The 10,858-nt window shown below is 46.6% G+C and overlaps 1 long non-coding RNA gene across 1 annotated transcript; it reads right to left on the bottom strand.

The window, feature by feature from the left end:
- Window positions 1–9,718: 9,718 nt before the first annotated feature.
- On the bottom strand, window positions 9,719–10,647 carry LOC135221554 (uncharacterized). The gene is made up of 2 exons (XR_010316028.1): window positions 10,160–10,647; window positions 9,719–9,790 (listed from the first exon to the last, which is right to left on the bottom strand). It is a non-coding gene; the product is annotated as an uncharacterized LOC135221554 (long non-coding RNA).
- Between the last annotated feature and the right edge of the window lie 211 nt (window positions 10,648–10,858).

Below are 10,858 nucleotides of genomic sequence, written 5' to 3'. Positions count from 1 at the left end.
AGACACCTGGCTTACCTGCCAACTTCGAAGGAGGGCAGGAAAAAAACCGTCTTGCCCGCTTCTTTTTTTAGAGAGGAGCCAGTTCTCCACCAAGCTCTTGATGGCTTTCTCATCGAAAGGGTCGGATTCATTTTCACGAACGAAGAGGACTTGGAAAGCTTAGTGCTTGAAAGCAGTGATCCCGGCGAAGGAGGACCTGCAGGACGAAGAGAGTCACCGAACTCTTGAAGAAGCAGGGCTGCCAGTCTCTTGTAATCGGGAGACGACCGCATCTACAGGAAGTTCCTCCTTCAGATACCTCTTCAAAGGTAGCATTAGGAGAAGAATGCCTCTTCGGAGAAGGAGTCCTAGAAGGAGAAGCGCTCTTTTCCTTTGAAGGAAGTTTGGTAGAGGCGGAGGTTCTTGCTGCTTGAGAGGGGAAGAGCTCGCATCTTTACAGGTAACTCTATAAGGAGTAGGGCGAGAATCCCGTAACAGGCTCTTTTCAGGCTCTTGGCGCCTGTGAGGAGAGGCGCTAGCGTTCCATCGGTAGCGTCTATCAGGCGCTACACGCCTTGGGGTAGAAAAACGTCTGCTCTCATCCTGGCTCCTGCCAGGAGAGGGGTTTACTTCCTTCCGAATGTTCTCGTAAGAAGGCAAACTCGTAACTCCTAAGGAAAGCCTAACAGGAGTAGAGCGTAGAGAACCCATCCTGCTCTTTTCAGGCTCCTGGCGTCTGCGAGGAGAGGCGCTAGCGTCCCGTTCTGGGCGTCTGGAAGGAGTAAACGCCTGTTTGAAGAATACCTTCTAACATCACGATGGCGCCTGCTAGGAGAGGCGCTAAAATCTCTCCGAGAACGTCTGGGGGGGCAAGACTTCTTCTTCTCTCTCTCTGCGTCCCCGTGAATAACGGAGATTATCTTGTTCCTTAAGATAGCAAGGAGAGGCGCGTATCTCTCAGACAACGCCTATAAGGAGAAGAACATTCTTTACTCCTAAGAAAGGATCGACTATCCTTGTCAGGAGAGGGGCTTGCGCCCTTATTCGGGCGTCTAGACGAATGTGGGATCCTACTAGACGAAGCTCTTCTGGTCGGAGTAGTAGATCGTTCCTGAAAGGGAGAGGCGTATCGTAACGGCCTTGTTGGGGAGTAGCGCCTTCAGGAGAGAGGCGCCTACCAGAGTCCGAACGCCGACTTGACGACCGTCTCTTAAGAGAGCTCTTTACTGGAAGAGAGACGTCCTTCCTGCGAGAAGGCTCCTTAGACAGCGAGCCTACTAACGAGGATAGCTGCTCCTGCAGTCCTACCAAGAACTTCTTTGTAGAAGTACGAATTCCTTCCGGAGAAGAAACAGGAGACTTCATCGCTCTCTTCTTCTGAGCGGGAGAATACTCCGGAAAAGGCTCTGGACTGGAGTCTAATGCGTCTCCTGCAGGCGCCTTCCAGGCTCTCTTCAGAGGGGCGCGACTTAGACGCGGAGCTCCATCCGCGTCTTGGAGAAGTAGAATCCGAGGTCGGACAAACACTCCTAAGGACCGCTTTGTCTATAGCTGTCCAAGGCACCTGGGACGAGCCTACAGGGCCTGCCGAAGGGACGCCTGACCGTTGGGAAATACTACATCCCCCCCTTGCGCTTTCGACATTCCTCCTCCCTTGGTCATCGGGAGTCTGAAAGATGGTCTAGGCCTAGGAGCAATGCGAGTCGGTCAGACGCCCCCTTCCATCCACACTACACTTACTGTACACTTGTTCAAACTGCACACTTTCCAGTCTTACCTTCCGCATCGGCGTATTGCTTTGCAAATAATTTACGGATCGACTGCGGCTTCCATTGCAGCTTTCTCCCGATCGAGACGAATCTACGATTTCGCTGCGGGGGAAGGAGCTGAACTTGCGTTAGCAGAAGGAGAAATTACATTAGAAATAGAAAGATTGTCCTGATCCAAAGAGCAGGACCTACTTGAACTTTTAGCAGCTTTCCTAATTCTATCTTTCTCCAACTTATTTACATACGCAGTCAAACTCTTCCATTGAACTTCAGTCAAACTCAGACATTCGTCACATGTGTTACTAACTGAGCATTCATTCCCCCTACATTTAACACAAATAGTGTGAGGGTCCACCGCCGCTTTCGGCAGTCTCACCTTACATCCTTCTTTCACACAAACCCTAAAACGAGTTTCAGGCACAACATCAGCCATAATGAAGAATCCTAAGCAAATCCAATTAACGGTCCAAATCAGCGTATACAAAGCCAAAGAAAGAATACTTCACCAAACAATCCTTAGCAAAAGCAAGCAGAATTCCGTGCAGGAGGAACTAACAACGATGTTGTCAGCACCGGCGACAGAAAAAAATCTGGTCTGAAAACGGGATTGGTTCCTATTCCCGCCACCCAGCAAGCGGGAGAGGGTGATCACCTGACCTACCTGTAGCGTGTTGCGCGAGTTTTGCAATTCTGTCGGACGTCAGAGACATAAGCTAAGTATATATCTGCCGGGGAAGTTGCATGTACAAAAATACATATTACAGCAATTTTATCATTACTGCACTACTATGACAACTAGAATTCATGGAAACAGTTTGTAAATGCATCGGTGTATGTTTGACGCTCCACTAGATTGGCAACGATGAGTCATTTTTCCTCGCGTCGTCTGCTCGTAAGTATACATCCGAAATACTTGTAATTTTTCGGGGTTAATTTGCTTGCAAAAAAGGGATAATAGACATGAATTAAATAAACATTTTGAAGTAAAGTTAAACTAAATACTGTAATGAGTAAAGTAAACAATTAAGGGAATAAGGCTTTGCGCCTCATAATCAGTGTTGTCGTCTGCTGCTCGTAACTGTGTTTGCGGAGTGAGTACTTAGGAACCAGGAACAGAAGCGTGGTTCAAGTTCAATGTGGAGTGAATTAAGACCAAATTGTGTATAATTACAATCAAATAAGCACTGTGGAGTTTCAGTTGTCATGGCAGTAAGGATAAAACCACCGATTACAAGGTAAAAATGAATTCAGTTCAAACCATGACCCCGGGAATAGTTTCATACTTTCACTAATATAGGCCAACAAAATGTTTTATTGTGCTGATTACAACTGCAATCTTGAGTAAGATCAATAAACGTTACATCTATATACGCTAACATTGATCAAATGAGTGCTGGGAAGGCTGGGAAAGATGGTGGATTGTCTGTGGTTAGACCAACCAGCCACACGATTGCCGCCATATTGGATTTCAAAACTGCCTTGAAAACATATTTTACGAAGAGCTCACATGCTTATTTTAGTTTGTATGGGGCTTTCATATATCACATTATGTTGACGAAACTTCAATCTTTTGAATATTTTGCTTAAAGCTGTAATTGTATTCTTGTTTCACCAATTAAATATCGAGTGAAGAAGGCCTGGCCAGCATGATGATGATGGATCGTCCAGGGTTGTTTACCCTATGACATTATTTTGTATTTTGAGAGAAAACACTTACCTCGAGAGGAAAGTAAGAGGTCTCGAGGCGTTGCTCCCACGACCTATGACTCGTGACTGGTGCCCATCTCTGGTGTCAGGACGTGTTAAATAACTTTTTCTGAAAGGTGGGTCAACAAGCGGGCAAGACTGGCCCAGGTAGGCCACTCGATTGTTTCCCCTCCTTCGAGAGGAAAGTAGAGGTCTCGATCTGTTGTTTCCACGCTGGTTGGGTTATGACTGGCATCTAGGTAGGTACTACCTAATTCAGCATACTGGAAGTGTTTACGTTATTTTTAGGGAAAGTGTCCGCCTGTCCGAACAGCGGTGTTTTACCCTACCACAACCCAAAACGCCGGTCTACAGCACTAGGGCTACTAAGGTAGTAGCTACCTAGCCTATAGGCTAGATATACCTAGGCTAGGTAGCTAGCCTAAAAGGGGTTGTGACACGTTAACCCACATTTCCGAAGAAAATGAATGTGAACATGGTCAAAATCACATAAAATATTATTAAGAGTTAAGGTAGATAATAGCTAGAATGAACCGTAGGTGTAAATTAGACAGCCCAATTTACCTAACGTAGGTAGTACTAGGTAGCTACTACTAGGGCCTACTACTATGTCTACTCACACTAACAGGCTAGGTATAGGTATTTACACGTCAAATGACTAAGTCTAAGCATTCACTCATCACTACAATTTATAAAAACGCTATAAATCTCCATAATATTATAAAAATGGTACAATACTTACATATATTGCGAATTCTAACATTAAATTTCGGCCGTGCTAAGACTCGGAGAGCCATCGTCGTGTTTACATGAACGGACTACGGGTGCAAAATAATTTTGACAAAGTTCAGATTCAAACATGAGATTTTCCTGCATCAAAATTCTTTTTTAATATGTTGTATCTCATGGAAATAAAATAATTTTTGAATCTGAAAGACCTTTGTACCAATGACTATGATCTAGGGACTTTTAAAAGGATAACGAGCTTAAACCTCATTTCGCTGAGATCTCGGCCAGATACCATGCCTCGGTTACTTGTTCTTTGCTCAGATATAAATCAGAGTAGAGGTTTAAAAAGGTTCACAATAATTCTAATTAGATACAGCACTGGGCATAGTAGTGTTCTGGAGTATCCCTATAAGGACAGGTACTCAAGTCTAGTGTGAGAACTAGACAGAGAGGCAGGTATCTGGGTACTGATGATTTATTTCTGTTGCTGTTGGAGATTAAGCTGGCCTTATGCCAGCACGTGCTCTTGCTCATAGAGCAGCCTGTAGAATGGTTTATTACAGATAAAAAAGGCTTATAAACATAGCTGCGACGGATATGTAGTACCCGACACGCAGCGAGAGAAAACTGCCAATGTAGCCTGCGTGTCTGCAAGTGCTGCAACTCACTTGCAGTCACGCCTCTGAATAGACTGGACGTGTAATAAAGCACTCTTGTGACACACGGGTTTCCTTCTGTTTCCTACATGGCGGAGTGAGTAGGATTCTTAAATAATAATCATTTCTACACCAGGGAGACCATCTTTCACGCAAGGAGGGCACGACGATCCTCCAGGGGTGCCCACAGTACTCCCGTCGGAGTGGTGTCAAGATCACCAGCTCTGCAACATGTGGTTGCCGAGGGTCGAGATGCATTGCAAGCCCTTAACGACCGTTTGGCTACAATGGCGAGTGGCTTGCATCTACAGAGCGGCCCCATGGCCCCGGCCCTACCGCTACCAGAGAAGTGTGCTTTGGAAATGTCATCAGCCTCCTACAGGACTTGGAAACGGTCCGTGACACATTGGCTTAGGCTACATAAGCTTCAACCAGCGGATGCAGTTCAATACATCAGGCTTCATTGCACCCTAGAGTTGCGACGTACACTGCCAGGTATGGTGATTTACAGTGGGCTAACTTGTCTCCGGAAGGGGCTTTGGATGCTATAGGGGCCATGGTTCTGCGTACATCGAACCAGGCTGTGCATTGGGCTGAGTTTTTTGTGTATAGGCAAGGGCGTGAGGAGTCCATTAGCAATATTTTGCAAAGTGCTCTCAAAAGGCCATGGACTGTGGCTTCCAGTGCCCTAGGTGTCATTGTGATTTGTCTGAATATATGCTCATTAGAAAGCTTATGGTAGATCTAAGGGATGAGATATTGAAAAGAGACCTTTACAGGCCATGTGATTCTGTATGTAGTGTAGATGCCGTAAGGGCAGTGTGTGCAACATACCAAGCAGCCCGCAAAGATGCTTCCATGCCCCAGCACGACACCTGGCATCAAGAGCCACATGCGGCCGATGTGGAGACAGACCCCCACCCTCCCGAGTGTGCAGCAATGAAGAGTAATGAGAGGGCCTCGGTTCCCATCAGTGCTCGTGTGTGTGGGAACTGCGGAGTGCAGCACGAGCCCAGAAAGGTGTTGTGCCCAGCGAGAAATAGTGTTTGTCATGGCTGCCAAAAAATTGGCCACTTGAAACGGTTTTGTAGAAGCAAGAAGATGGTGAATGATGCCCCTGCTTCATCAGTAACACCGGGGGCAGTTACTGCTGGGGTACCCCAGTATGCAGCCTACTATACAAGTGGTAGTGTCTTCATCAGTGCATAGCCCTAGGCCTAAGGGTCACAGCCCTGTACAGGCTAGGTCATTCTTTCTTTCATTGGCTGCTTGCAAGGACCTTGGCCTTGTGCCCAAGTCCTTTCCCCACCACTTACCGGTGTCAGCAAGCCTCGCACTGGAGCATGAGGTACTCACCCTCATCCATACCCTTCCCACCAGTGGAGGAGAACGTCCCAAAGTTGGGGCAGTGGCTCTTGCGCCATTCTTCGTCATCAATATTCAGTACAGAAAGGGAGCCCCTCCCTGTCATGGAGGGTAAGCCGCGCCATATTCATCTACTGCCAGGGGCAACCCCCTATGCATGCCACACCCCAGCATCTGTGCCCAAGCATTGGGAATCATAAGTGAAGTTACAGTTGGACCAGGACATCAAGAAAGGCATCATTGAGGAGGTACCGACTGGTGAAGCAACGGAATGGTGTGCAAGGATGGTCATTGTTGCCAAGAAGTCAGGTCAGCCCCACCGCACCGTGGACTTTCAACGTCTCAATGCCTCCTGCAGGAGAGAGACGCATCACACCCCTGCTCCTTTCGACATGATCTCAGGGGTACCCTTGCATTCCTTTAAGACGATGGCTGATGCGCATTGGGGTTTCCACCAGGTGGAGTTAGATGAAGAAAGCTGCAAACTCACAACCTTTATCACTCCCTGGGGGCATTATCGGTACAGAAGAACACCCATGGGACACTGTTCAGCTTCAGATGCCTACACCAAGAGGTTTGATGACGCTATCAAGGACATTCCCCGAAAACACAAGTGTGTGGATGATACTCTTCTATATGACAACAGCGTCGAAGAGGCCTTCTGGCACACATATAATTTCTTGGACACATGTGCCAAAAAGGGAATAACCCCCAAGCCAGAGAAATTCAGCTTCTGCCAAAGAGAAGTGAGCTTCGTCGGATTCCAGCTGGGATGGGATTCCTATAGGCCCACAGAGGAGAGTCTAGCTGTCATACGGAGATTCCATATGCCTGACAACCCCTCGGTCACTGACATCAGGTCATGGTTTGGCTTTGTCAACCAGTTGGCACCCTTCCTTGCCACCGCCCCGCTGATGGAACCCTTCAGAGACCTCCTGAAGAAGTCTGCAAGCAAGAATGTCTACTGGGATAACAACCTACAAGAGAGATTCCACCAAGCACAGGAGGCCATATGCAAGCTAGCCAAGGATGGGCTGGTATACTATGACAAGACCCGACCCACGGCAGCCCTAACAGATTGGAGCAGAGATGGGATCGGGTTTGTTATCCTGCAGCAGTACTGTGCTTGTACCTCAACTGATGTCCCATTCTGCTGCAAGGGTGGGTGGCGTATTGCCCTACGTGGGAACCATCACTTGTCACAAGCTGAAGCTGGGTATGCTGCTGATGAGGGAGAGGCCTTAGCTGTCACGTGGTGTCTCAAGAAGGCCAGGCTACTCCTGTTGGGCTGTCCCAACTTATTGATCATGACTGACCACTGCCCGCTGGTGTGATAGAGAGCTGAAGGATATACTGAACCCAAGACTCTTCCATCTCAAGGAGAAAACCCTGCAATACAGGTTCCAGGTAAGATACCTACCAGGGAAGAGGAACTGCGCTGCTGACTTCTTATCGCGTTTCCCTGCTCTCCGTTGTGAACCAGATGACAAGGACTCTGAACTTGAAGAGGATATGACTGCTGCCCTTGTCGCTGCTTCAGCCACTGTCCTTGAGCAAGAATGCCTCATACTTGACGAGGAGAGGGTCAAAGTAGCAGCCTCTAAAGACCCTGTATACCAGTTGTTGGTAGCTAAAGTGGCAGCAAATGACTGGCGCCCACAGAAGGCACAGGAGTTGGCCTGCCTACGTCAGTTCTATGCAGTTAGGGACAGGTTATCTATGGTAGAAAGCCTGATAGTCTACACTTATGAGCAAGGATGCCCATGTCTGCTCATCCCAGAGGAACTTCGCCTTCAAGTCATCACAGGCCTTCACGCAGGACAGCAGGGGATGGACTCCATGCTTCGCAGGGCTAGGTAATCAGTTTACTGCCCAGGCATGGAAGGTGACCTGCAGAGCCACAGGAATGGATGTGCCTCTTGTGATATACATGCTCCATCACAACCTGCTGAACCATTAGTACTCACAGCACCCCCAGAATGCCCATTCCAGTCAACGGTGGTGGACATGCTACAGTTGGAGGGCCATATGCACATGGCCAATGCAGACAGGCTCACCGGGTGGCTGGAAGTCGCACACTTTCCACATGGTACAACGTCATCAAGAATCATATCAGTGTTGAGGACGTACTTCACAAGATGGGGAGCACCAGAGCTAATCTCGACAGATGGGGACACAAACCTCATTAGCGAAGAGACCACCTCATTCTTCAGAAAATGGGGGGTTACTGTACACCTTTCATCAGCCCATTAGCCCCAGTCCAATGGAAGGGCTGAAGCAGCAGTCAAGACCGCCAAGAAGATCATCAGGGTAAATATAGGCAAAGGAGGCAGCCTCGATTGCAACAAGGCATCTCTGGCAATTCTTCAGTACCTCAACACCCCTCCTAAGGGGTTCGACAAGTCACCAGCACAGCTTGCCATCGGTAGGCAGCTCAGAGATGGAGTGCCAACGCCCACACAGCATTACAAGGTGGAGAGACACTGGGACGAGATCATCCAGAAGAGGGAACTACAAATGACAGAGTTCCAAAAGGAGACCCAACCACTTGCTGGGACCAGGGAGCTTCTACCCCTTGTTGTAGGCTGCAGGGTAAGAGTGCAGGATCCTGTAACCAAAACCTGGGACTGATCTGGGTTGGTAGTGGAGTCCAAGGGCCACCGACAGTATCTCATTAGGCTGGATGGAAGCGGTCGAGTGTCACTCAGAAACAGGAAGCACCTGAAAGTGATAAAACGTCAGCCCCCAACGTCGTCAGCCACTTCCCCACGCCCGGACCCCTCTCCACCTCGTCCAAAAAGGCAGACAGTACAACCCTCATGGATGGGCGAGTATGTCATGGGTGATGTTGAGTGTTAACCCATGCTCATGCTTGTACCACTGTAAAATTGTCTTATATTGTCCCTCGTGCTTTTCTTGTCTTCTATTTTTGATAAGCCGAACTGGCTACAATTAATTTTTGCAGACATATTCTTATGCATTTTCATGTTGCTGCCATGCATGTCAATTTATGCTGTGATAACTGTGCATTAAACGTTGCATTTTTCCTGTAAGATTTTTTTTTCTTGCATAATTATTTTCTTTGTGTGTACATATATGTATTTAATACATATTTGCTTATTGCCATCACTGATTATTTACATTTAATATTATGCCATTCTGCCATGCCATAATCTTAGAGGGAGGATGTAGGATGGTTGAGCTTGTGTAATGTCTGTTGCCGAGAGGGCAGCGCGATTGGCGCCAATGTAGCCTGTGTCTGCAACTCACTTGCAGTCACGCCTCTGTATAGACTGGACACTATAACTGGTTCACTTAAGGTAGATTCTTGGTTGAGCCCTATGCCTACGAGACGTTAGTTTGGCGGCCGCTGATTGGCTGGGAGCTGCCTACCTCCCGGTACCAGCCAATCAGCAGCCACCAAACAAACGTCTCGTAAGAATAAGGCTCATCCGAGAATCTACCTTAAGGGAGGGCATGGCAAAAAATGACATGGGTTACAAAAACACATGGTAACTAATTGAAAATTTTATTTTAGGGCAATCTTGATACCTGGACTCTTCTCCCATCTGCTGAATGCAAAATCTGCAATAGAAAAGAAGAATAAAATAAAAAAGGGCATTTTCGTATGCATCCAAAAAAACTGCTACTGCTTTAAAACTATCAGAGATAGGAAGCTAAACCTAGTCTCATTTAATAGCTAGAGTGTGTCAATAATCTCCTCAAAACAAAATTTGTACTTTAGAGCGATAAAGTTATTATTTTTGCGTTTAAATTTGTAATAAAAATCTGTTACGTAAATAATGTAATTTTAAATAAAGAAAGAGAAACATTTTCAAAGATTGGTTCTGAGCAAGTTATAGAACTTTTAAAGACGAATACAATGAAAAAAAAAATTGTGAAAATCGGATAAAAACTAACGAAGAAGTAGTGGTTTAAAGGACAATAACTCACTTTTGAGAAAATGGCATTTAAAGTTGACACATCCCACGGCGACTAGTATGCTCCAGCAGAGCAGCTATTGTACACCTTCTTTTTCTTTTTTTTTTAATACTGATCTTTCTACGCATTGAACTGGTGAGAGTTTGTGTTGGAGCACCAGTGGTGGAGGGAGGCAGTGGTGTGGTGGCGGTCATATGGCTCGTTGATGGCTGGGGAGGATCAGCTGTTGGTGGTGGAGTTAAAATGGCTGATGCTCGTTGCTCTTCCAGTTTCCTCCTTTTCACCTCTCTCGCTTTCTCAACTGCTTCGGCCATCCTCTTGATGTAGCCTTTCTTCCTGGGCATTGCAGAAATGATTTGCAGTGTAGAGAATCCAGATAAATCTAAAAAATCGCCCGATGAACGGTGACAGTAGCAGACGAAACACAAGAAACGTCACGCGAGCAGACGACGCAGACGACCTTCTGCTACGATAGCCTTCAAGGCACTGACTTCCAAAGTTCCAAACCAAAGCTCCATCGCCTACTCGCTACCGTATAGCAGTGGACGAGTTGCTAAACATTATTTTTATTCATGATATATGTATACGTATATAATTCCTTGTATATTTATATTATACGCTGTATAACCTAATAATAGGGAAATAAGAGTGTGATTGTCAAAATAATAACTTATTTTAGCAAAATATTGTAGAAAAATAGTTAGAATCAAT

This window comes from Macrobrachium nipponense, chromosome 2 (genome assembly GCF_015104395.2).
Source record: "Macrobrachium nipponense isolate FS-2020 chromosome 2, ASM1510439v2, whole genome shotgun sequence".
Taxonomy (NCBI): Eukaryota; Metazoa; Arthropoda; class Malacostraca; order Decapoda; family Palaemonidae; genus Macrobrachium; species Macrobrachium nipponense.
This window is presented reverse-complemented; position numbering and strand designations above follow the sequence as displayed.